The sequence below is a fragment of the Orcinus orca genome, chromosome 10 (genome assembly GCF_937001465.1).
Source record: "Orcinus orca chromosome 10, mOrcOrc1.1, whole genome shotgun sequence".
NCBI classification, from domain to species: domain Eukaryota; kingdom Metazoa; phylum Chordata; class Mammalia; order Artiodactyla; family Delphinidae; genus Orcinus; species Orcinus orca.
The window spans coordinates 93,276,825-93,304,098 of record NC_064568.1 but is presented as its reverse complement, the minus strand read 5'-3'; the positions used below and the strand labels follow the sequence as shown (position 1 = coordinate 93,304,098).

Below are 27,274 nucleotides of genomic sequence, written 5' to 3'. Positions count from 1 at the left end.
TATCAATGACTGCTGAGGAATCACACTCTGACAGATTAAGCAGCAGCCCCAGATCACAGCATTCGAAGTGGCAGGGAAGGGATTTTCAGCGCAATTCTTCCAACCCCAAAGTCTATCATTTATGCTGTCTCTCTCAGTAATTTTAAAGGGGCCAAAAGTTATGAATGTGGTCATATAATTTGGTACTGGGGCCCATGGGGGAAACAGCAACTGTACATCTTCCGTCCAGCACCCATTTTGCAAGATGGGGCTCGGGAATACATACAGAAAAGAACGGTGGGCACTGTCCCTGCTATTCACTGTTCTTTCTCTCTGTTGCATGTACGTGGGTGTGTGAATGAGTGTAAGCGTCTCCATACAAGGGAAGTGGGCCTCGGGGTACACCCAAATTCAGGAAGGTATGACATGATTCCAAAACTGTAGCTGGGTAGGGTTTTCAGAGATGGTGGGACAACAGTAATTCTCTCCAGTATGGGATAAGACTGGCAACAGGCCATGAAACACCTTTATTGTGGTACAAAAGCAACGAACACAGAGGAAACTAACACTTCGTTCACTTGTGAATTTAGTCTCATGCCTAAATCTGATTACCAAGCTCAATCAGTGGGAAACAGAAAGACCCAAGGATATCAGGCAAAAATGCCCATACTTAAATATTCCTATTCTTAGAGTAGAGAAGACACAACCTCCACATGATATCATCCTGCCTGTCAAAGCATGGGACACATTCACAAGCCTTTCCACCATAGTAGAAAGTAGAAAAAAGAATTGATAAAACATATTGGTTATGGTAGGAGAAGCTGGGAAGTGAATTTCAAGTCACTTTTCCCTCCTCTTTCTAATTGTTGCGCTCAAACAAATGTGTGGGTCCATACATGAATGTGTGTGCAACTACACACATACACACACACATACCAGGCCTGTAGGAAAACAGATTTCAGTCTGGTCATTTTGCATAGATCTGAAAGACTAGGGGCAGTGGGCTGCAATGCTTTAATTCTGTATCTGTGTATTACTATGTAAGGAAACTGGGAGAATTTCTATACAACAGATTGGGAGCTGGAAAGGAGTAAGAATTTGCTGGAGGTTTTCTTAGGCCAGTGTCAGAAGTTGGTTTGATGAGAAAAGTTTTCACAAGTGGGAGTTGTAGCTGCTTGTCTCTTAATTGTAGTGAATCTGTCAACTTTCTTTCCAGTGTATCAAGACTTTACTCTTCAAAATCATTCTCTGTGTGCCCTGAATTGCTATACTTTTAAGCTAACTACTTCTCAAAGTGCTGTTTAAAAACTGACATCTTCAACCATATCCCAGGCTTAGAATATGTCTAAATTTGCACAGTCTCATTGGCTCTTACGAGAGTGCTACTTTAAAAAAATACACTTGACAGCCAATCTCTTGAAAATGACTTGTGCAGAAATTGTGTTCAAATTACTTTTTATCAAGAGATTTAAGAGAAAAATGTGGTTTTCTTTGTAATAGGCTAAAAATAATGATATCCTTTATCTTCCACTGAACACGTACATATGTTGTATAAGCTGCTGCATTTAAACAAATTGAAAAACAGTAGGATTCTGGCTTCCGTCCAGAAAGAAACAGAACTTGCCCAGAATATCACTGTAAGCATTAAAAAATACAATTAACTATTATTTTCCACCAAGTGCAATCCCACATACAGAATCAAATTGTCAACCAGGTCCAAGGTATCAAACTATAAAAGCTAATGTCTCAACAACAGACAGGAAACCCAAAAAAAAAATGATCGCAGTACAATTTTACATGAGGAAAAGAGAATGAGAGGAAAGTGAGTTTATATTTCTACAAATTCCTTTTGAGTTACTGGGCAATATGTTATTTAAATTCACCCTTATGGCAACAGTACACAAGTCATATCCCTAAAATATTCCCACTGAACATTTTATTGAATATTTATGATGTGCAAAGTGCTGCTAGGTGAGGTTCAGAAATGGAGAAAACATGTTCATCTCTCTGAATACTGCTTTTTAAAACATAAAATAATTGTTACCAACTCTAATAATTTTTGGTGATTCTTCATCACCAGTGATTTTCAAATGTGTTTTTTTAAGTCAGAACAGTGCCTTCAAATGAAATCTTATATATCAATGGAAACCTAATACATAAACTAAATACAACAGACTATTCACATTGACCTATTGGTTTCTCCACCTGCTACCTGCCCTGCATCACCACCAAAGACTTCTGGAGGCATCTGGGAGGCTTTGAGAAATCCTTAGGCCACTGGTCTGGGGAGTCTGAAGTCCTTAACATGGCATACGGTACCCTCTGCACCTTCACTCCTTTATTTCACAGCGTTATGAGCTCACCACTCCACCAGCCACGACACATCGTTAAGTCATCAATAATGGAGTGCCAACTGTTCACTGCATGCATTATGCACCACCTGTTTGTTCCCCATGCTTTATCCAAGCTGTCCCTCAGCACGTGAGCCCTTCATGTCCTTCACCTACATGACAAGTGCCAAGACACCACAACTCTGCATAGCTGGGTACTGTCTTAAGTCCATATATGAATTCATTTTTGCCTCACCATGATGGGTGGTAGTTATTGTTCATGTGGCATTCATGTACACTAACTTGTAAATAAGTCAAGGACAGAGAGTATATTGTATTTTCAATTGTACAATACAATTTAGCACAGGTATTAGCACTTAGTAGGGGCTTAATAAATGTTTGTTGAGTGAATGAATGAAGATGGATGGATGGATGGATGAGTGACATGGGTTGAACCATTTTCATCCAACCCGTGGAAAACATTTATATAAGTATACATAGACATATATAGGTACATACTTTACAAATTATGGCAAAATACACAGAGCATAAATTGTACCATCTTAACCTTTTTTAAGCGTACAGTTCAGTGGCATTAAGTACATTCACGCCAACTTCTTCACTTCCCCTTTACCCCACCTGCTGTATATCATCTCACGCCTTTTCATCCACACTTGGGACCTCCCTTAGTGCGAAATGTGGTCAAGACATATGGTCAGTGAAACTTCCTAGCTACTAGCTAGCAGTTTAGGTTGCTAGAAATGAGTTTTCTGGATTTTTCTCTTAAGCCCTCGCTGATCCCTATTAACAGGAACTGTTAGGAGTCAGCTTTCACCCCAGGACTCTTTGGGGCTCCACGGAATGCATGCCTTTAAGAAACAGATGCATGTGTGTCAAAGAGCCTATACCTAATACACATAGCTTATATGTGATATCCGGATGATTTCATGTTCCATATTTTAACATTTCTGAACTTAGGACTGGTTTTATATATCATGAGCACATAAAAAAAGTGAGAGCATGTCTTTCATTCCCCCAGGAAACTAATCATTAAATCTATGGAGCACCTTATCATCAGTGGATAAGAAATCAGAGAAAGCCGGTATATATTTTGTATTTGTACAGTTAGATTTCTAGTTTAAAATGTTTGCGTCTCATGATCACATTTTTGATCTTACACTTAGAGGACTCTGAAGCAAAGCAGAGTAGAAGGACTTAAAAAGGGTGACAAGTCATTCTGGTGGCTGGTAGAGGCCAGCAGGTGACCCGGACGCCAGGCTGGGATCCCATGCTAACTGCTACCCCCTAAAAGTCTCCACTGCTCAGGCCTCAGGTTCACCGTGTGTAAATTACACAGGGCAAATTAACATTCAAACAGGGTTAAGCTATTCCTGACCTCCTTCCTGCACCAACATTCAATACTTCTCTGGCTTCGCCAAGAGTCCTCAAGGGGAAGAGCTGAGATACCACCCACTCTGCACGGCTGGCTGGGGCCAGTTGAAGGGAAGAGCCCACCTCTTCCTGTGTTCAGCTCCCCTGCTTCCACTTTTGTAGCTCTCGTTCTATTTTCCGACTTGGATCACAGATACTACCTTCCACTTCATATCAGCTAACTACATACACCCTCTGGGGAGCCTAGATCACTGAGCAAGGGGCCAAAACTCAGCCAGACACAATCTAAAGCTCTCCCTCTCGGCTGCGATCAGCTTGGATATCTAGATACACATGAGGTGGGCAACCGGCCCTGATTGAAAGAAGGCAACAAGCACATCGCAACCCACATGTCAACCTTGACTCATCAGTATGCCTACCATGTACCAAGTTTAACCAGTTTAACCAAGAAATAAGTAAACAGCATGGAAAAGGTCCCTATCAGGTGTGCCTAGGATGCTGGTATCAGTCCTGTTTTTGAGCTTCTATCATTAGGGTAGGCTGGACATCCCAAATCTTAAAGTTAATAAGGTAAAGAACACCTGTGGGCTTCACAGGAAGGAATAAGGGCACCAGCAGCCTACTAGGAAGTTAGCCACAGCAATGAGATCTGGAGATTTCCCCTTGCATAAAAAGGGGGGAGGGTGGCATTTAATATGAACACAAGACAGATGTGCTGAAAAAGTAGGCTTTGTTCCTTAACGAAACTGCAGCTGACTGTCTACAGTGTATTTAAATTTCCTGAAATTTTGTACTATAACCAACCCGTGTGCACTGTCACGAGGCCCTCATTCCAAAAGCACGGTCAGGGAGAAGGCAAATGAGGGTCTCGGTGATAACTTCAGATGAGTGAGAACAAACTGCTGTGCTTCTATCTTCTAGACATTTAAGGAATTTTATTGTTACTTCACTTGCCAGACTAAGTGAATTATAAAAATCTCTGCTTTCTCATAAAAGCCTCCACAGACCCAGGCACTGTGAACAATGTCACAATGAGCAGTACACTATCCCTTTTCCTCCCAGAAGAAATAATCCTCTTTTTGTGATTCTCCTTTTCACTTCATCTGCGGGACAGTGCCTACTCCCAGGCTGAGAGGATCGTGGTTTGGGCAGGGAACTGACCGAAAAATCTTGGCATCAGGGTTTATTATAAACTGAGTTACACAGGAATGGAAGACCATTGGAAGCCCTGGAAAAAGGAGAACTATTACCAGGGTAACAGAGAGGTTGGACCTTTTAAAGGTGATTCGTTTTCCTTTGTTCACATGCTGTGATTCATCCTTTGGGCGACAGCAAGCAGGCTGTACCGTTTTCAAGTTCATCATTTTATTAAGAACCGAATCCAATGAAGAAAGTGTTTTAAGGAAAATGGTCATTTGGAGGGTCTAATGATTTTTCTCTAGTATGGTCTTATTTAATACTTTTACATGAGCAAAGCTGATGCTTGCCCACCCCCTCCCCCTTTTTTAATTTCCAGAAAATAAGACATTTTCTGTAGGTCAGGTCACCAAGCAGTAGTTTAGAAAAGGACAATTTTAGCTTTAATTCTTCTCCTCACTTCTTATTTAATGGTAGCAAACCATTTAGATTCTCTGGAAAACAAAGAACCTATTTTTATGCTGAGTTCAAGAATTCTGATGTCTCCTTCAGAAGTGTTAGGAGGATGGATGAGGTACGGTTGGTAAATCACTTTGCAATTCCCAGGTCAAAGATGTGAAATGAACAGTATTAGTATTTGTTTTAGGGAAGTCAAAGTGATGAACTCTGCCCAGTGGGCCTAATTAGGATGCAAAGCTTGTAACTTAAAGGTAAGAGGAAAAATATTTTTGCAGTACTTATTTTTACCTAATTCTCTTCTATGCTAAGAGAGTAAAGGGCGTGCTTGTGATTACTGATAACACTGTATTAAGTTGATAATGGTAAAAATAAATTAAACGATGGATGGATGGGTAGACAAATGACCAGCTGGCGACCAAATACATATATTCCTCCCATATTATATATTAAGGCTGCTTCTTTCGAACCCTCTCTTCCTTACCCAAATTATCACTGCAGAAACAGATCATCATGCTTCGAGTCTTAAAATATAATGGAATTCCTAAATCAAATCTATGAGATTTGGTTAAGAACTTTCAATACGGATTTGTCCAGTTTTTGAGGTAACAGCGATACAAATCTTTCTGGTTTAAATATTTGTCGCTATTCCTCCCTTTCTTGCCCAAACTGATAAAAATAAAGCTTTTCTATTACATTATGCTTAGAAATTCTCTAAACTGTAGAAGGTGCCTGAAATTCATGAAGAATAAATGGATGGACAGATGGGTCCGCTTTGCAAAGTCAGAATGAACCCTGAATGGTTTCTCATGCCTCTAGGAAAGACTGAACTTCAAACAGGCAGGACAAGTATTTTTCTTAGCAAACCTTTATGGGAAATGGGCTCAATCACTACTTAGTGTTTAAGGACTTTCACTGTATGGAAACTTCCTTACACTGAAGTCTCCAAAGCCAAGTTTATAATTTACAATGTATGCCTGAGTATAAGGCGAAGGGAAGGTTCTTCACAAATGTATCCCTCAGAAAAGATTGAGTTCTAGTTTTGCATGCTTACAGAGTCACCTAGCAGCACTGCTGTTTTTTTCTTTTCAAGGAAGAAAAGAGATTTAGCTAGTAATTATTCTTGGGAGTATGACTTTACAGTTGAAAAGAATGAATGTCACATAAATAAAAAAGGATTTTAAAGACTGCTTTCTAAAGCAACACAGTAAGTGGCTATGCTGTATAGTTTGTAAATACATACTCACTGGAAGGATAGAAAAAAATTCTCTCAATATTGTTTGGTACCCATATTGTTATAGTAATGGTCCCCAATATATCATGCCTCCTTGTCCATGTTCACATAAACTGAGCTTGGCTATGTGATTTGTTTTGGCTGGAAAGGTATTTAAAATGTAATCAATAGATATAGACATGGGTACTTGTGGCTTGGGATAAAATTCTTGGTGACAGCATCACACACAGATTCAAAACATATTTGTATCTCAAATGACTTAGATGGAAGTCAAGATAATCTGCCCTGGAATGCTATATCAGATGACTTATAAAGTGGTTCAAAAGATGACAAAGATACTAGCACTATGAAGTTGTAAACAAATTATTTTTGTTTACAAAACTAATATGAAAGTAGAAAAAAAAGGAATGTTTTTAAGTTAATCTACTATGACTTCAAAACATGCTTGTGGGCTTCCCTGGTGGCGCAGTGGTTAAGAATCCACCTGCCAATGCAGGGGACACAGGTTCAAGCCCTGGTCCGGGAAGATACCACATGCCGCGGAGCAACTAAGCCCGTGCGCCACACGTACTGAGCCTGCGCTCTAGAGCCTGTGAGCCACAACTACTGAAGCCCATGCACCTAGAGCCCGTGTTCTGCAACGAGAAGCCACCACAATGAGAAGCCCGCACACTGCAACAAAGAGTAGCCCCAGCTCGCTGCAACTAGAGAAAGCCCACGCGCAGCAACAAAGACCCGACACAGCCAAAAATTAAAAAAAAAAAAAAAAAATGCTTGTGAGGCTAAATAGTTTAAGTATAAATCTGATTCTTTGAGCTGAATCTCTAACTTCTTAAAATGTTTACAGTCGGGCTTCCCTGGTGGTGCAGTGATTAAGAATCCGCCTGCCAATGCAGGGGACATGGGTTCGATTCCTGATATGGGAAGATCCCACATGCTGTGGAGCAACTCAGCCCGTAGTGCCAGAACTACTGAGCCTGTGCTCTAGAGCCAGCGAGCCACAACTACTGAAGCCAGTGAGCCACAACTACCAAAGCCTGCGTGCCTAGAGCCCATGCTCCACAACAAGAGAAGCCACCACAATGAGAAGCCCACACAGCAACAAAGACCCAATGCAGCCAAAAATAAATATATTAAAAAAAATGTTTACAGTCAAATTGGCAAAAAAAAAACCCTCACTGAAAGGATGGATGATAGCTTAAACTTGAACATGTATCTCACACCCAAACCTCTTCTTGATCTGTAGATCTGAAGACAGAACACCTTACCTGAAATATCTACGAAAAAAATAAATGTCTCACCACCTCACACCCCTTAAGATAGCTACTATCAAAAACACAGAAAAGAAGCACTGGCAAGGATGTAGAGAAAGTGGAACCTTTGTGCACTGCTGGTAGGAATGTGAATTGAAAGCAGGAACTTGAACAGATATTTGTACACGCATGTTCATAGCAGCATTATTCACAAAAACCAAAAGGTGAAAGCAACCTGAGTGTGAATAAACAAAATGTATATACATACAGTGGAATATTATTGAGCCTTAAAAAGGAAGGAAATTCTGACATACGCTACAGTATGGGTGAACCTTAGGAAAGTTGTGCTAAGTAAAATAAGTCAGTCCCAAAAGGACAAATACTTATATGGTATCTAGAATCCACTTATATGATATACTGAGAGTAGTCAACTTCATAGAGACAGGAAGTTAAACGGTGCTTGCCAAGGGCTGGGGGAGACGAATGGGAAATTATTATTTAACGAATGTGGAGTTTCAGTTTTACAAGATGAAAAGAGTTCTGGAGATTGGGGGCACAACATGTGCATACTAAACACTACTGAACTGAACATCTTAAAATGATTAAAATGGGAAATTCTGTATTCCACCACATTAAAAAAAGAAAAAAGAATGTCATGTACACCTTAAACTCAACATTTTCAAAATTCTGTTCTGTGCCTGTTCTCCCCATCTCTGTGAGCGACACATTCATTTCCTTACTTGCTCAAGCCAGAAACCTAGGAATTATCCTGGTGACCACGTTCCTATCCTTCATCCACATCAGAAAACTACAAGTCCTGCACAGCTGACCTTGAGAACACAGACGTCTTGAACTCACCTACCTCTCTCTGAGGTTGCTACCACCATTCAAGTCCAAACCACTATCACTTCCTCTCAGGCCAACTACAGGTTTTCCTTCCCCATTCCCTGCTTTCTTGCCATCCTCTAATCCACCCTGCGTGTTTAAGCCCTCACGTGACTTTCCAGGTACTTAACAGAATCGAACCTCCTTGTCCGTTCCAAGACTCCTCACTATCTGTGGCTTGCCAACTCTAACTTCATAGCCCTCTAACTCACCCTGGTCTTCAGCCACATGGGTTCAAGATCAGGTTCTCTGAATGTGCCAAGCACTCCTTATCTCAAGGCTTTTGCATATGACAGTTGCTCTGCCTATCTTCAGGTTAATGTCCTCTCCTAAGCCAGGCTTTTCCTGCCCACCCAGGCTAAAGTGGCTCCATCCCTCCCCCTTGTTATTTTTTCTCATTTTCCCTTCATTTCTCATTATATATATTCGTTTACGTATTTACCGTCTACCTCTTCCAGTTGACTATAAGCTCCTTGAGGGCAAGGCTTGGCCCTACTTGCCATTCTTGGCACAAATAAAAAATCATAATGTCAGATGGCAAAAAGTGTTATGAAAAGAGCAAAGCAGGGTAAGAAGCTATTTTAGACGACGCGCAAGGATGGAGATTCGTTCAAGATGGCAGAGTAGAAGGACGTGCGCTCACTGCCTCTTGCAAGAGCACCAGAATCACAACTAACTGCTGAACAATCATTGACAGGAAGACACTGGAACTCACCAAAAAACATACCCACATCCAAAGACAAAGGAGAAGCCACAATGAGGCAGTAGGAGGGGCGCAGTCACAATAAAATCAAATCCCATAACTGCTGGGTGGGTGACTCACAAACTGGAGAACACTTATACCCAGAGACAAATTACAACAAAACACGATGATCCAAAACCTATGAGATGCAGCAAAAGTAGTTCTAAGAGGGAAGTTTATAGCTATACAAGCCTACCTCAAGAAACAAGAAAAATCTCAAATGAACAATCTAACCTTACACCTAAAGGAACTAGAGAAAGAAGAACAAACAAAACCCAGAGTTAGCAGAAGGAAAGAAATCATCAAGATCAGAGCAGAAATAAATGAAATAGAAAAAAAGAAAACAATAGCAAAGATCAATAAAACTAAAAGCTGGTTCTTTGAGAAGATACACAAAATTGATAAACCATTAGCCAGACTCATCAAGAAAAAGAGGGAGAGGACTCAAATCAGTAAAATTAGAAATGAACAAGGAGAAGTTACAATGGACACCACAGAAATACAAAGCATCCTAAGAGACTACTACAAGCCACTCTGTGCCAATAAAATGGACAACCTGGAAGAAATGGACAAATTCTTAGAAAGGTATAACCTTCCAAGACTGAACCAGGAAGAAACAGACAATATGAACAGACCAATCACAAGTAATGAAATTGAAACTGTGATTAAAAATCTTCCAACAAACAGAAGTCCAGGACCAGATGGCTTCACAGGTGAATTCTATCAAACATTTTGAGAAGAGCTGACACCCATCCTTCTCAAAAGCTTCCAAAAAATTGCAGAGGAAGGAACACTCCCAAACTCATTCTAGGAGGCCACCATCACCCTGATACCAAAACTAGACAAAGATACTACAAAGAAGAAAATTATAGACCAATATCACTGATGAATATAGATGCAAAAATCCTCAACAAAATACTAGCAAACGGAATCCAACAACACATTAAAAGGATCATACACCATGGTGTATGGGATTTATCCCAGGGATGCAAGGATTCTTCAATATATACAAATCAATTAATGTGATACACCATATTAACAAATTGAAGAATAAAAACCATATGATCATCGCAATAGATGCAGAAAAAGCTTTTGACAAAATTCAACACCCATTTATGATAAAAACTCTTCAGAAAGTGGGCATAGAGGGAACCTACCTCAACATGATAAAGGCCATATATGACAAACCCACAGCAAACATCATTCTCAGTGATGAGAAACTGAAAGCATTTCCTCTAAGATCAGGAACAAAACAAGGATGTCCACTCTCACCACTACTATTCAACATACTTTTGGAAGTCCTAGCCATGGCAATCAGAGAAGAAAAAGAAATAAAAGGAATACAAATTGAAAAAAAAAGTAAAACTGTCACTCTTTGCAGTTGACATGATACTATATATAGAGAGTCCTAAAGATGCCACCAGAAAACTACTAGAGCTAATCAATGAATTTGGTAAAGTCGCAGGATACAAAATTAATGCACAGAAATCTCTTGCATTCCTATACACTAACAATGAAAGATCAGAAAGAGAAATTAAGGAAACAATCCCATTCACCACTGCAAAAAAAAACCTAGGAATAAACCTACCTAAGGAGGTAAAAGACCTGTACTCAGAAAACTATGAGACACTGATGAAAGAAATCAAAGATGACACAAACAGATGGAGAGACATACCATGTTCCTGGATTGGAAGAAACAATATTGTGAAGATGACTATACTACCCAAAGCAATCTACAGATTAAATGCAATCCCCATCAAATTACCAGTGGCATTTTTTTTAAAAACATAACTAGAACAAAAAATCTTAAAATTTGTATGGAGACACAAAAGAAGACCCCGAATAGCCAAAGCAGTCTTGAGGGAAAAAAACGGAGCTGGAGGAATCAGACTCTCTGACTTCAGAGTATACTACAAAGCTATAGTAATCAAGACAATATGATATGGTACTGGCACAAAAAAATATAGATCAATGGAACAGGATAGAAAGCCCAGAGATAAAGCCACACACCTATGGTCAACTAATCTATAAGGAGGCAAGGATACAGAACGGAGAAAAGAGAGTCTCTTCAATAAGTGGTGCTGGGAAAACTGGACAGCTACATGTAAAAGAATGAAATTAGAACACTCCCTAACACCATACACAAAAATAAACTCAAAATGGATTAAAGACCTAAATGTAAGGCCAGACACTATAAATCTCTTAGAGGAAAGCATAGTAAGAACACTCTTTGACATAAATCACAGCAAGATCTTTTTTGATCCACCTCCTAGAGTAATGGAAATAAAAACAAAAATAAACAAATGGGACCTAATGAAACTTAGAAGCTTTTGCAAAGCAAACTACAAAGACAAAAAGACAACCCTCAGAATGGGAGAAAATATTTGCAAACAAATCAACGGACAAAGGATTAATCTCCAAAATATATAAACAGCTCATGCAGCTCAATATTAAAAAAACAAACAACCCAATCAAAAAATGGGCAGAAGACCTAAGTAGACATTTCTCCAAAGAGGACATACAGATGGCCAAGAGGCACATGAAAAGCTGCTCATCACTAATTATTAGAGAAATGCAAATCAAAACTACAATGCAGTTATCACCTCACAGCAGTTAGAATGGGCTTCATCAGAAAATCTACAAACTAAAATCTACTTGATTTTAGTCCAGAGTTTTCATCCTACACTGCCTGACAGTCCATAGTATCACTTCTACTTACTTTTCCAACTGTATCTCATACCTTCCCCACCCCAGGCAAATGGGCTGCTGCTTGTTCCTTGGACATACGCTTCATTTTCCAGAATCTATGCTTTTTGACTCATTTGCCTTCACCACCCCTACCCACCGCTGCTGCAGACTAACCGAAACCTCAACTCCAATTTCAAAAATCACCTTCTCCATGAAAACTTTCCAGATCTTCCCAAGCAGAAGCGATCATTTCCACCTCTAACTCCCTAAAGCACGTTTTTACTTTCATTGTACATTTCATTACGTTCTGTCTTATGCCCTAATTACTTGTATACTTTTTCAAGTCCCTTTTTAGCTCATAAGATTCTGGAGGACACAGACTGCATCACCTACCACCTTGCTACTCAACTATTCTTTTGTTTCTCTAAGTGCGGTCTTTGGCATCACCTGGGAGCTTCTTAGAAATCCGGAATCTCGGGCCTCACCTCAGCTCTGGACGGTTAGAAGCTGCATTTTAACAAGACCCCAAGGTGATTCCTATGCACTTGATCAAGCTCACACTAGCCACTCATTTCATACTTGACTGGTTGAGCTGACTAGAAAAAAAATTCATCAGAAACAGAATTTACACAATTCCTTCAAAAGATAATCACGAGTGAATAAAACTTTCGTTATATAAGACTATATTAAAGCTCTGGAGTCAGCAAGCAGAAGGTTAACTATATATATCAACCTTCTGCGTGAGGAAAACAAAGTTTGCCTTGGCCAACTAAACGGCTGAGAAAATCCTGAAGTTTTATAAAGCTTGCCTACTTAAGGGTAGGAAGCCAGCAGACGACTTGCCCACTATTGCCAATAGTATAATTCTCCTTTAGTGCATCGGTTGGCCGTGAAAATATTTACATCAAAGCTTTAAAGGGTCTTCTGTCACATCCAGTAGACTTATAACACAGATGTGCTACAGACCTAAGAGTTCTCCTCCTTTAGTGGAGCAATAGTACTTCTTTTTCTGTTCTGTAACAATGCTTTGGATTTTTTTCCTACGTGGTAGACAAAGCGTAGTAAGGAAATACAGACTTGACGTGACACTCAACTCCTGTGAAGTGGGTGTTGCGTTTCCTTGGGGATGGGAGGCCGTGGCAGTTGGGACCGTCCTTCTTCAAGGGCCCCGTGCTGGCCACTAGGGGGCATCCGCACGCGAATCAAATTATCCTGAGTTCAAACAGGAGAAACGGTGCATGGGAATTTACAGGGCACCTGCCTCTATCTTCCACTCCCCCTCATAAATGGACAGGCAGCAAACATAATAATTCCATAATAGGACTTATCCCTAACCTTTGTCTTGTAACACAAGAGACACTAAGTGAATAAGCTCGAGTCTATTGCAGGACTAGGGGTAGAAGCCTGGAGCACCTACCTTCTTCTCCAAACTGCTCACTCATGATCTCAGAAATGCAAGTTAATACACCCACTGCAGAAGTGGCCTTCAGGGAGCAGGGGACAGAGAAGTGAGGCTGCGGAGGCTTGGAGCAAACAGGATGGACTCTGTGGGGCATCAGCAGGGGTGAGAAGGTCAGTCTCAGGCCACCACGCTGCCCGAGTGGCTGACCCACTGCCAGAGGACCCTCCCAGGTGGCCTGGCTTCCTCCTGCACCTGAGCTGCTAAGCGTGCGGCTCTGACCTTGCTCCCATCTTTCTCCTCACCAGGTCCCTCTGATGTCTGTGCAGACTCGAGGGGAAGTCTAGTGACAGGATAGGATGCCCCGAGGCAGCCAGGTGTGAGCTGGCAGCAGAACACACGGGGCACCCCCTCCCCTCAGCCTCACAGCAACAGGAATGTTCTCACCCTCAGAAGTTCTGCCACCCAGGCCGATAGGAAAGGTTTCACCACAGGGTTTTAATACACTGTCCCCCTTCCTCAGAAAGCACCACTTGTTTGCATGGCCCTAAATAACTCCTGCAGAAGACACAAGTGACTCTGAAGTGGAGCCATGGAATCTACCACGGTCACAGAACCTGGAAACAGCTGCATGTGACCGCAGGCGCATCTCCAATCCGCCCCTCAACTCTGTAGGAAAGGAAAGCACTTTACAGTAACAGGGAAGCGACTGCTTTGTTTACTGTTCTCTTTCAATTAGGAATCTGTACTCCTTGGACACCTGTTTTTCAAATACTAAATTTATTTTAAAAACAGCATTTCCAAGTTCTAAACATTTAAAAGGCACTCTTCTCTTAAGACAGAATCAACTTTAGAACCCAAGCCTTTTTTTTTCTCCCAATATGTCAGCAAGCAAAGAGCAACAGAATGGGCTGAGCAAAGTCTATGGCTGGCCCTGCGACCTGCCTTCTCAGATTTCTCCCCATAGGTTTTCAGACACCAAGAAGCGCAGTTATACTCTCCCTCCTGCAAGTCAGAGCGGAGTCACTAGCAACAGCAGAATATGCATTAAAACAGTGACAAGAAAAGCGGCTCAGACCCCCTGCCCCTACCATCTAACCAGCAACAAACAACAAGCATCACTTTCTAGGAATTTGTTAGTGGCTGTGATCACGTGTCCTCCTTACACTCAGGTTTCCTTTGACCAAATATTACATAGCAACAACTTGGTTGAAAGGCCCCTGGGACTCACCATTGAAAAAGGCGGCTTTGTAAATGACATATCTGTTCGGTATCTGCTCTTTTTAGCACAGGCACATTTCAGAAGTTCAGCCAATGGCTGGAGAAATGTTTGGGACATTGAAAATCCCCTCTCTGGCAACAGGGCTAATCTCACGTATGAATTTTTCAGTCCCTGAGTTGAGAAGACGTATTAAATACCCAGCAACGTGTTTATCTTCATTAAACAGCAAACGCCCTTTCAAACAAAATCCGACAGGACAGAGATTACCGTTCATGCTAATGGAAAGTGATCAAAAGCCCAAGTTGCTTTAGTTAGCTTCCTCTGAAGCCTGTTCCTGCTTGAGTTTCTCTGCAAAGTACATCAAAAGAATATAGATATCACTGGAGACTCGAAATGTTTACAGTCTTCTCGTAACAAGTGAGAAACTACTCTTCAAACTATACAAGATGGGGAACAAAGCTTACTGCCACCTTCTCCCTGAAACATAATACCTCACGATCTATAAATAGTCCAGCCTTTCTGTTTAAATGTACAACCTCCCCCATCCCAAACATGATGGAGGTTTCCGATCATCTTGCTATTTCAAAGGAATCTTAAGAATCAATCTAACAAATTGTGGTGATTTTATGGGCTGGTAAGAGGGCTTGAAATAATGGGGAATGCCAAGTGTCTCCCACTCGAAGCAGGGCCCTATTCCTTGCTCAGATTGGAGAAGGGGCAAAGCTTTCATAGAGAGGAGCAGTTCGCTTGCCAACTAGGGCAAGCGGGAAGGTCTACCCACCAAGGGCAGTGTCAGAAGGGCCAAGGGCATTCCAGGGAGAGCGACGGCGACCTGAAGCCCTCCTCCTCTATCACACTTTCTGCACCTCTGGCCAGAGATGCCAGCTTCCCAGACCCACACAGAAAGCAGAGAAGAAGAAAGGCAGGAGGTTAGGAGTTTTCTTCTCCCCTGCTAGCATCTCTCCAACTCCAGCCTATATTCAAGGAAAAGAGACCTGGGACTGATGGACTCCTGAATCCCAGGGACTCAGCACTCACTCTGGTTCTTGGGAGCTAAGAGTTGAGGTGTGTGAACTGCATACAATTTAGCTTCTCTCATTAGACTGTCCTCTGCCACTAGAGACAGGCGCCTATGAAATGTGATACGACTAGTCCCAGAAAGTAAAATGGGAATGCAAAACATTCCCCTTCTGTCACATCAGCCTTCTTTCTCCCTTCTATCAAAACTGGCACTCTCCTGTCAGACTAAAACGACCAAGAAAGCAATGTGCAGTGGCCTTGTGAAGCTCACATGAACTGTCAGCTTGCAAAATCTTGACCAACCAGCAAAATGTTGCCACGTGTTTCCCAGAGCCATGGGGAGCTTGAGTCTGGTAACGAGGCAAACCAGCAGGAGAGAAAGACAGTTCTCACTGCGTGGACGGTGAGCCCTCTCTCATCAGGGGCTAGATGCTGCAACATTTAATTCCACGTTTAAACGGCCCACGTTTAAGCCATTATCTCCACTAGAGGGCCAGGACGGAGATGAAATTGCAGCCTGATGACTTTGCTGCTGATTTAAGAATTGATCCTAAACCTTGGGGAGGGCAGGGCAGGAAGAGATAAGGTTGGGGTTAAGACGATACGCAGTTACTCAAAGGGGGCTTATCTTGGTCTAAGGCTACTGCCAATTCTACCCAAGAAGCCTCAACTCATAGAACAACACTGTTACTGAAATAAGCTCAAGGGCTTTCCCTGGTGGCGCAGTGGTTGAGAGTCCGCCTGCTGATGCAGGGGACACGGGTTTGTGCCCCGGTCCGGGAGGATCCCACATGCCACCGAGCGGCTGGGCCCGTGAGCCATGGCCGCTAAGCCTGCGCGTCCGGAGCCTGTGCCCCGCAACGGGAGAGGCCACAGCAGTGAGAGGCCCGTGTACCGCAAAAAAAAAAAAAAAAAAAAAAAAAAAAGCTCAAAAAATATATAACATAGGACACCTTCAATAGCCACCTGGGCTCAAAAAGTCAGTCTCAAAAAGGAGTCTCCAACTCCCCCCCTTGTTTCTTACATCCACACAATCATCCCGTTTTGGTCAATTTTTTCCTTGTAGTGTCAACCACATCTGTCCCTTCATAATGCTCCCAAGTTTTCAAAGTCTTATCTCCTTTTGCCTGTAATAACCTCCCAACCAGGGCCCCCGTCTCTGGTTTTCTCCCCACCATCTCCTGGGCCGTGAACACAGTTGTAAAGCTAATCTCACTGAAACAAGGCTGGTCCCATCACCAGCTTGCTGAAAGATCTCCAGTGATTACGAACCCTCAGTTCAGGACCCGCTCCACAGCACTGCCCTGCTCACATTAAAACAAAGACAGGCAGGGCCCCTCCATCTCCACCGACCACCCCCCACAAACCAGAAACAAGCCCCATTTTCTAGGAATCTGTTAGTGGCTGTGATCCCTGGGACTCCCAGCATTCAGGTTTCTTTTTTTTTTTTTTTTTTGCGGTACACGGGCCTCTCACTGTTGGGGCCTCTCCCGTTGCAGAGCACAGCCTCCGGACGCACAGGCCCAGCGGCCATGGCTCACGGGCCCAGCCGCTCTGCGGCATGTGGGATCTTCCCAGACCGGGGCACGAACCCATGTCCCCTGCATCAGCAGGCAGACTCTCAACCACTGCGCCACCAGGGAAGCCCTCAGGTTTCTCTTGATCAAATACAACACATGGAGACGTGGCTGAGAGGCCCCGTTCTTTGGTCTGACACATGTGCTGTGACCCCTCCCTACCTTTCCAGTGCGATCTGCCCCACTCTCTATGAGCATACCGCTTTCCATATTGATTCACACACAGAGTTTCCAACTTATTTTTCACAGTCGGCTGCTATGCTGGGCTCAGCCACGCTTCGCCCCTGTCTGGAACCCCCTTTCTCCATTGATCTGGAGGTGGATGCTGCCGTCTGCCAGACTCCAGGACTGGAGGCAGCAGGTGCACGTGCGAGAGAGCCTGACGCAGGGGAGAGACGGTGCAGTGCAGTCGAACACACCTGGGCTGGAATCACGGCAGCATCCTGGACAGGTTAACCTCTCCTTAATTCAGTTTCTTTGTTTTAAAATGAGGACAGTAATCTCTACCTGGTTCAGGAGGAACAAGGCTAGAAGGGCAGCTGGCGCCAGATAACGCATGAACTGTGACTTCACGCAGGGGATACACAGTGACAGGGCCGGGACAGGGCTGAAGCGTGAAAGGCTGGGCTTTATCAGGAGCTCAACCACCAGCTAGATTGGATTTCATCTGTTCATGTCTTCATGATCTTCCACTCACTGTGGCTAATCAATGTCAGCTCTGTTATTATTTTTTAAATAATGCTCTTTTAATTTTAATCAACATCTTCAAGCCAGGCTTAGTTTTTCCAAGTCTGGGTTCGGGGGCTGTCACGTGCATTCCTGTTATAAACACAGTCAGTCACGAGTGACAATTCATCGCTACGTTCGTTCACTCCTTCACCCTACAGATACTCATGGAGCACCTACCGTGTGCTGGGTGGGAGAGACACAAAAAGGAACCTGAGGATTGGAAAGGTGGGAGCTTACGTATAAAAGGCTGAATGCCTTGTCTAGGACATAGCAGGTGGTACATGCCCTTTCCAGGGCAAAGCTCTGAAGCATTGCATCGCTCGTGTAATTCTCCAAATTTTCTCTCTCCCCCTGTGATTACAGGGAGGTCTCTAGCTGGTAGGATGAAAAGATCCATGCAGCCTGCATCGGGGAGCCATGCGTGGAGGACGGTGTCCTGCAGAGACACCAGATTCACAGCGCATGCTGACTGAGGGAGAAGGAAACTTCTACTTGGTTAAGCCAGTGAGAGTTTAGCATTGACTCTCTGAAGCATGAGGCCCATCCTATCCTGACTAACACGATGACTTTCATTTTCTCTACTATCACCATTTGGCAATTAATCATGTGTCATAATGCCTTGTGATTCTCATATTGACTGCCCTTTACTTCTTTTGATTTCCTTAACTTTACCTGTCATCGCACCTCTTCAAGTAAGCAAGGGCCTGTTAAACACGACAACCTTAGTTTATACTCCTGGGTGCTCCTTTTCACCCTCCAACTCACTTCCTCTGACCTGCCATTTCTCCCCAAATTTAGCAGTGAGCCTTACACAGAGCAACTGTAACTCGTAATTGATGATTTAACAATTTTCCCATTAATAATCCCCCAAATATAATGACAATTATTTACTTTCATTAACTAATACCACTCTGCTGGTGTGGATAATTAGGAATTAAGCACAACAGCTACTATAAAACTTCAGGGATTCATCCAGGGACCTACATCAACCATGGCTAATCACAGGTTGGCTTGGTGATCGTTTCTTACTGTGGCCCTGTTTAACGATATGCATCTGGGCTTCTAGGGTTCCCATTTAGTCATTCATTCGTCCGTCTATACGGTCCTTTTCTGAGAATCAGCAGACAGGAACAGCTATAGAAACAGACTAGCTGTGAGACCATAGGCTAGTCACCTCAACTCTCTATGCCCCAGTTTCCTTATCTGTGAGAGTTAAAAATGTATCTGGGGTTTCCCTGGTAGTGCAGTGTTGAGAGTCCGCCTGCCAATGCAGGTGACACGGGTTCGTGCCCCGGTCCAGGAAGATACCACATGCCATGGAGCGGCTAGGCCCATGAGCCACGGCCACTGAGCCCATGCGTCCGGAGCCTGTGCTCCGCAACGGGAGAGGCCACGACACTGAGAGGCCCGCGTACCAAAAAAAAAAAAAAAAAAAAATGTATCTGGTAAGCTTGTTGTTGTGAGGATTACATACATTAATACACGCAAGTACTTAGAAAGTTGTTTTAAGCACTAAGACACAGCAGTACCTGGCATGTGGTAAAGAGTGCTAATATCACTTACATTTACTGAGTACCTACTACATGGCAGGTATTACAGAAACAGGGACATAAGGTTTCCCAGTTCCCAAGGAGTTTACAATCCAGTAAAGGTGATAAATATATAAACAAATAAGTGAACTTAAGTGTTACAGAACCATATCCAGAAAGAGAGCACACACAGGTGTACACACTCAAAGAAGATGCAGACATGCGCGCGCACACACAACTCCTGGCAACTGGTTACAAACAAAAAGGTGCTCCTTCCCCTTGGAAGAAAGGAAACTGGAAGATTCCATGAGAACTGACAGATGAACTGAGTGTTATGATATGAATAGGTATGTGCCAGGCAAGATGGGGCACAAGGACATCCAGGCAATTAAACGTGAGAAGAGGCATAAAAACATTTAATGTATTGAAAGGTTTAATCAAATGCCTTCTATGTGTGTGTATAGCTTCGAGTACTGCAATACAGCAGTCAATGATACGGATGAGGCTTCTGCTTTCACTAACGTTCTAAAAGAGGAGACTAACAATAAACCAGTAAACAGATATATGAACCAAGGAGCTACGAAGAAAACCCAGTGGGTGAGATGGCCAGAGGGAGACTGGGGACCAAAGCGTGGAGAGTGAGAGGTGAGAGCAGAGCCCGAGGCCAACAGCACACTCCATTCCTCTATTTTCTATGGGAAGGATTTTCTCAAAGCCCTCCTGGCCTTTTTTTACTTCATCCTTTTTCTTTCCCAAGGATGTGGAGTGAGATAGCTGGCTGGAGGCTAAACCCGGCGTGGACCATGCCTCTCCTTGAGAAACTAACTCCACTGGGTAGGGTTAATCCACCACTGGGTAGAGTTAAAATGTTGAGCACGGGGTGGGGAGCTGTGCATAGAACTGGGGTCTCTTTTTCCTTCCTTCTTCACGCAGACAGTGGCCTGCAGACCCAAAACTTTCCTGCGGGTAGACTGTGATCAAGCCCAGACTAGAGAATGAGTTGGGAAGCTCTTTGGTTCCCAACCTGAGATACAACTTCTAACTCAGTTAACTGTCGTCAGTCACCGAGGTGCACCCTGACTCCATCTGCCTTATGGTTACACTTGTATTGGTTCTCAGTTGGCTCAGGACTTGGGAACGGAAGAGTACCCTTTGAAGATAAAGGCTTTTATACAATAAAAACCTTCCCTCCTCCAACAGACCTCAAAACTAAATTAGGAACTACTATCCTAATCTATCAAACCTGTCACCTTATTGAAAAATCCTTCCAATCTCTTACTTAATAGCTCCAAAGACATGGCTAGGGGTTTGACTGAGAGGCCTGGCCCAAAAGGTATAGTAAGGCTAATTCAACCAAAGTAGTGAATATTAGGGGAGAAGAAGGCGGCGGGGGGGGGGCAGGGATGACTTCAGTGCCACTGTGAAACCCTATGGTACACAGGTCATGGTCAGTAGCCACAAAGAGAAAGAAGAGGAAATGTGAAGTCTTTAGATATTCTTACCTTGTGATTTCATATCTACATTTTTTTTTTTTAAACCACAGCAGTTAAAGAATTTCTTGAATTTATCTTTTCTCCGAAGAATTTAAAAGAATTTAGTATATTTACACACTGGCCTCAAAGCTTCCTTATGAGACTGGATGAGACTATAATGTTATCATGAAGAAATATTAATGTATGGTTACTATCTACAGCGCTCAGTTCTGAGCATTAGAGAAAAAAATAAAAAACAGATGAAGAGAAAGATAGATGGTTCCTGACCTTGAAGGCCTTACCCTCTAACTAGAAAGAGTTCAGGCCCACAAAGCATTATGTATTAAAAAAGGAAATACAAACCAAATGTCAAATAGATGGTAAAGATTTTTTAAATGTTTCAGGAGTTTGGGGGGAAAAAAGCATCTGTTGATATCAAGAGTGATTATAATGGTTTCATGGAGGATTTTAAAGAAAACATCAGAGAAATGTTAAAACCTCAACCCCACACACTGGAGAGACTGCAATTGGAAACTGCATCTCTGGTGGAAGCGCCTAGAAGGTGTGCCACGTGCACTGATCTCTGGGTGCAGCCCTACCGTGCCCGGCACTGCACTCTGCCCCGGGAGGGGTCTCCTCAATCCCTGTGGAGCACATTAAACGGGTCCTCTGTTTCCCTAGATCTCACACCGCTGTTTCCCTGCCCCCTTTCCAGCCAGGAGCAGCTGACCGCAATATACAGGAAGTACCCTGCCCACTGAGCCACCCTGCCAGGGCTGCTTGGTCACAGGGATGATGAAAAGGACAGACTCTCCGCCGACTTGGCTTTGCTGAGGCAGGGAGGCTCTGCCAGCTCTGCTGGCACACTCGGGGCCCTGCAGAATTTTACTACAGACACCGCCTCCCTCCTCGAGTCCCCAGCTCGGTGGGGACAGGAGGCAAGTGTTAATAGCAGAGATAGCAGCCCACACTCTCTACAGGAGGGGAAAGGCGGGCCAGGATAAGGTGGAAAATAAAAGGAGGCATCGGGGCTGTGCTCAACCTGCCCGGGATACACTGGCTGCCACAGTCATTATATTTTTTCTGGCTGCAGAGACATGTTGCTATGGAACCAACACATGCCATTGCTACTTGGCCTCTAGCAAATAAAATCCCAGCGCTGGCAAGAGCATTTCCCTAGATTTCCCTTAAAGGGACACCATCGAGGCCGAGCACTGTTCGAGCTTGCAAACAACAGCAGCCTTGTTCCCGGGTCCAGCCACCCCGCATATACCATGAGCTGGAGCCCAGTGACACATGTTTTTACAAGGCGGACCCGCGTGCAGCATGTGGACCTGTGTGGTACAAACCCAAGATGAGGGGATCAGCCTCTGAGCTGCTTTTTGAAAACTCACGGCTTCGGTGTGTGTTTAGTTTTCCCCCAACTGGTAAAAGCAAACAGCTTGTAGTATTTGGGATAATGATTTGATACCTCCTGACTGTCGACTTCAAGCTACCTGCGACCCAGCAGGAAACCGAAGTTGCCACAGGTGGTCGGCGTGAGTTCAGGTGGAACTTATTTTATCGCTTTACCATTTCTTACCTCACACCCCTCTCTACCAGTTTATTCTTTCCTTAAAGAATAGCACAAAATAGGCAAGGAATTTAGCACATTCCCCCTTTCCTAAGGCCCTGAACTGTGTCCTGTTTTAGTCTTTAACAATCTTAGTTCCAGAGACCCTTTGATTCCCTAGGTAGCAGCAGACCTCAGTGTCCCATGTTATACTTTGGTGTGCTCTGGGGATAAACCTTCTGGGCTTTTCTTGGATAAGATGAGGAAATGGAAACACTCACACTCACACTTCTAATAATGCACAATTCATGCACACGGAGTATGGGGAGACAGGAGAGATCAATGTTAGAGTAATACGCAGGCGGACAGTCTCTCAGCGAATCAGAAATCCATGTCCTAAATTCCGTACAGTGCGTTGGTAGAAAGCAGACTATCTCTGCACCCTGATAAGCAGGAAAGTCAAGTTCCTTTACAGGGACTCCAGTAAGGGCAGAAGAGAAGCCCCCATTTGTTAAGGTAAAGTGATTAAGTTGGCAAGTGGGATAAAATAACGGACACAGGCTCTCAATACTACACTTGGGCCAATCTCTAGAGGAGATGGAACGTTCTGGAAATAAGTGCACCTGGATCATCAACCTAAATGAACATGATCCAGAGCCAGGTCTGGCACAGGCGTCTCGAAAGAACCACGGGTAGGTTCACCTTCTGGGGTCCCATATTTGTATATTCGCCGTAACACCCCACAACTGTGCCCTCACGTACAAAGCGTAGTTTTTTTTTTTTTTTTTAGTGAAGAAATGTTTCTCCGAGAGTCTATGACTGCGGGCCAAATTTGCACAGCAATGCAAGAAACCTGCTAAGCCTCGCTCTGCAGGTGCAGACAGCCCTGAGTGGGGGGTGTGCCGCTCTGCAGTTGGCCAGCAAGCACCTGCAGGTGCGCCTCGGCGTCTAGCTGCAAAGCAGGTGGACCACCGAGTCCCAGCACGTGACGGGGCATTGCAAATGCGGTGGTTTGGTAAAGGCGCAAAGGAGACAAAAAATAGGCCCTCTCAGAGGATGTCCAAAATGGAAACGTTCTGGGTACCTCCATGCAATCAACCTCTCCTGTCTTGGTAGTAACCAAGTGTGATTATTAGAAAGTTAAGTAGCAACAAGCATCACTCCTGACACCTGCCTTAGAGGGACGTTAGCATTAGTTTATCAGGATTACATCGGATGGAACTGCCTGTAACTCTGTATCCCCAGAAGGTACTGGGATTCAAAGGACAGCTCTGTGTGGGGTTGTGATGGGGGAGGCCATGACCCCACGAAGCTGAGAGTTAAATGCCTCTCTCATAATCTAGGCTCAGATGCCGGGGTTGGGGGAAGCCCTCAGGGCCTCAGCTGTCCCATCTGGACATAGGGGCTTTCTTTGCTAGATGAGCTATAACATCCCATCTAGTGCTCACATCCTATGATTCTCTGTCGTGGTGTTAAAACAAAACAGTATGTCACATGAACAAAACGAATGGGTTCTCCTTGCCCACGGCCCTGTTTCTGTGCATCAGCCACTGCGGGGGTGGGGGGGGGGCGGGAAGAAACTTCCTACCTCATCCCCTCTGCAAACTGAACAAGGTAATAGTAACGGTGGTAACAACTCAGAAGAGACAAAACCTGTGAACAGCCAAAAGCAATGGCAGAAAAACACCAGGGGAAACCCTCCCCTCCAAAGGGAAGGGGAAATGTAATGAGTACAAAGAGTCTCTTGGTTCCAGGTAGGAGAAAACTCCCAGAGAATGAGTGCTTACTAAGTAACGTGAGTAAAAATATATATATAAAGGAGTCAAAGGATTACTCACCCTGTGAAAACAGATTGGTTTTTCTTCACCCAGAAAACGGACTAATTTCTTTGGAAAACTGGAAGAGAAAGAGATTAAAAATAAAACATTAAATCCATCCCATAAATCAGCACAGGTATGCAGGCCGGAGAGATAAGGAACCCCAGCGCCTGGCCCTCTGGTACTTACTAGGTGCACAATTAATGTCTGACGAACGTGGACGGCCCACTGCTTGGCTGACTACTTGAATTTTAAAGACGGAGCTTTGACCAATTAATATGTAGAAAATAATCACATGCATGGTTCTCTTATCTCCAGATGCGTGAACCTTTGACAAAGGAGCGCCCGTGGCGCCGCAGGTCTGCAAGTCTTGTAGTTTACCCAGCCTCCAGACGGAAGAGCCCACAGACGGCGACAGAGGCACCTGACTTCCTGGGCACGGGGGTCCTACACAAAGAACCTGGAGAGACACCCCCGCTGCGTACCGCACACGCTGACCAGGACATGACGATACTCCTAGCTCCTCAGCGGAGAGGGAGGCTACCATTTATAGGGGGAATTGAGGCCAGGTGGGCTCATCGGTTACCAGGGAAACCAGCAGCTAGGGCGGGGGCAAGCACGTAGGCAGTTACTGATTAAGGCCTATAATTAGGAGCATTGGATAGTCATGTGAGTGAAGCCGAGCCTGGTCGAGCACGGGATGTAGAGAGCAAGGGAACAGCCATCTTGGATGGCCTGACCGTACAATACATACGCCACATATACTGTGGTGCCTGGGAAATCATTTTTTAGGTGGATCTTTAAAAATGTCGTGTCTGCACCTCCGCAGTGGAGCTAAATGAAGATGTCTTCATAGTAACCAGAGCATCCCATCATGTCACTTTGCCTTCTCCCAAAATGGGGCACCCACAACTCCATGCATCCCCCACTGAAGTCCACGATCCCAAGGGGATCTATACTCAAGCTCCTACGGGAACGTGGACTGGCAGAGAGGCACCGGGGGCCACATATCAGGCGGACGGAGTAATCCCGTGAGGAAGCCACAGTGTCTGAGATAAAGTGTGGGAAAGAACCGAGATGATGTGCATACTGGAAGAGGAAGCCTGTAAGACAAAGGGAGATAAGGCAGTGTGACAGCCACGGACCGTTTAATCTGCAGCACATAAGGGGCTAAACTCAAGATCCAAGTTTTTAAAAATTTCCAGAGACTGTTTTAAAGATGCCTTTGCAGGTTCGGCAGGAGGTGAGGCTCCTAGTCTAGCTCCCGAGACTGGCAAATTTCACACAATCCCAGAGCATGGGGGATTCAGCCTCCAGCTCTAAGAAGGCCACTGCTTTTCCTTCCTTTTCCCTAAAAGGAAAAGAGCACTGAGGCCTCTAGGGCTGTATGCAGTGTCTCCTCCTCAGGATGTGTCCACCGGCCAGAGATTCCCAGACCCGGCGTCTCAGAATCTTCTAGGCAATCTTCTCCTGCAGAGTCCCAGGGGGAAGCTCACCTACCCTACCGCCAGCCTGTGAGAGGAGAATTAAGGGCTACTGAGACCACGTGATTCTGCCTTGAGAAGTTTACACTCTAACTGAAAACACTGCAGGGAAACACAGCAAGCGGTGAAAGACGGTCCACGCTGGTAAAATCTCTGAGCACCTTCTTTTGAAAGCAACGCTTTAGAATCCACTCACGTACATTAACCTTTTCATCCTCAAGGCAGACGAGATCTACAGTGAGATTCACCAAGACCCCAAACGCTGATCTTAGAGTCAGATCTGAGCCTGAGTCTCATTTCTGTCACCCACCAGCTGTGCGACACGAGTAACATAAACTCTCAGAACCCTTTCCTCATTTGCATGATGGCGGCAATAGTACCGACTTCACATCATGTTTCAGGTTCTTAGTGCGGTGCTTGGCACGCAGGAGAGACTCAATAAAAAGAAAACGCTTTCACGCCGTGTGGCACAACACGTCTACAGATCTGTGACAACCGACAAGACAGAGCACGCTTTTTTATAATTTCATGATTTATCAAAGATGTGGGAGCTTGTGTTCCCTTTCTCCACCCACCAAAATGAGGTGAGAAAAATGAGAACAAAGTAAAACCATTTACTGTGAACACTTAGATAATACAGATAAGGGAGGAAAAAACCCCAAATAATATAAATCAGCAAAAGTCCCACGAATAATCACTTTGAACATTCTGGCTTCTACGGCTCCAGGCTCTCTCCTATGCTCAAGTGTACAGAGTATATTATGCATATACTTACATAAATAAAATTATATACATACAATTTATTCATAACATTCTATGATAGCATTCGTATTGTTCTGCAGTCTAATATTTTACTTGTTATACTGTAAACCTCTTTTAACATGAATAAATCCATCTCCATCATTAATTGTTTAAGAGCTGCAAGAGTACTGCGCTGAAAGAATGAACCACTAAATGCATATTTGCTGATTATCAGTGTCCCACATTTGTGAGAAATGACTACACCTGGGGTGGTAGTGGGTGGTTCTTTTGCTTCTATATTTTCGGTAAGAGTCAGAAAGACAGCTTGTTGTGACCACCTAGAGGGGTGGGATAGGGAGGGCAGGAGGGAGGGAGATGCAAGAGGGAAGAGATGGGGATATGTGTATATATATATAGCTGATTCTTTTTGTTATAAAGCAGAAACTAACACGCCATTGTAAAGCAATTAAACTCCAATAAGGATGTTTAAAAAAAAAAAAAGGAAGAAAGGCAGCTTGTATAAATGTCAGAAGTCTTGGGGACTTCCCTGGTGGTCCAGTGGGTAAGACTCTGCGCTCCCAATGCAGAGATCCCTGGTTGGGGAACTAGATCCTGCATGCCACAACTAAGACCTGG

General features: G+C 43.9%; 1 protein-coding gene across 6 annotated transcripts in view; it reads right to left on the bottom strand.

Moving 5' to 3' along the window:
• The window catches only part of ATXN1 (ataxin 1), a 409,623-nt gene that overhangs the window by 163,413 nt on the left and 218,936 nt on the right, over positions 1–27,274 (bottom strand). For 5 of the 6 annotated variants that reach the window (XM_049716362.1, XM_033434914.2, XM_033434925.2 and 2 more), the window contains one exon: positions 24,435–24,492. The gene's annotated coding sequence lies outside the window, so the exon portion shown is untranslated. Of the gene's footprint in view, positions 1–13,513; positions 13,537–24,434; positions 24,493–27,274 lie in introns of those variants that run through there. The other variant, XM_049716363.1, reaches the window with a different exon arrangement.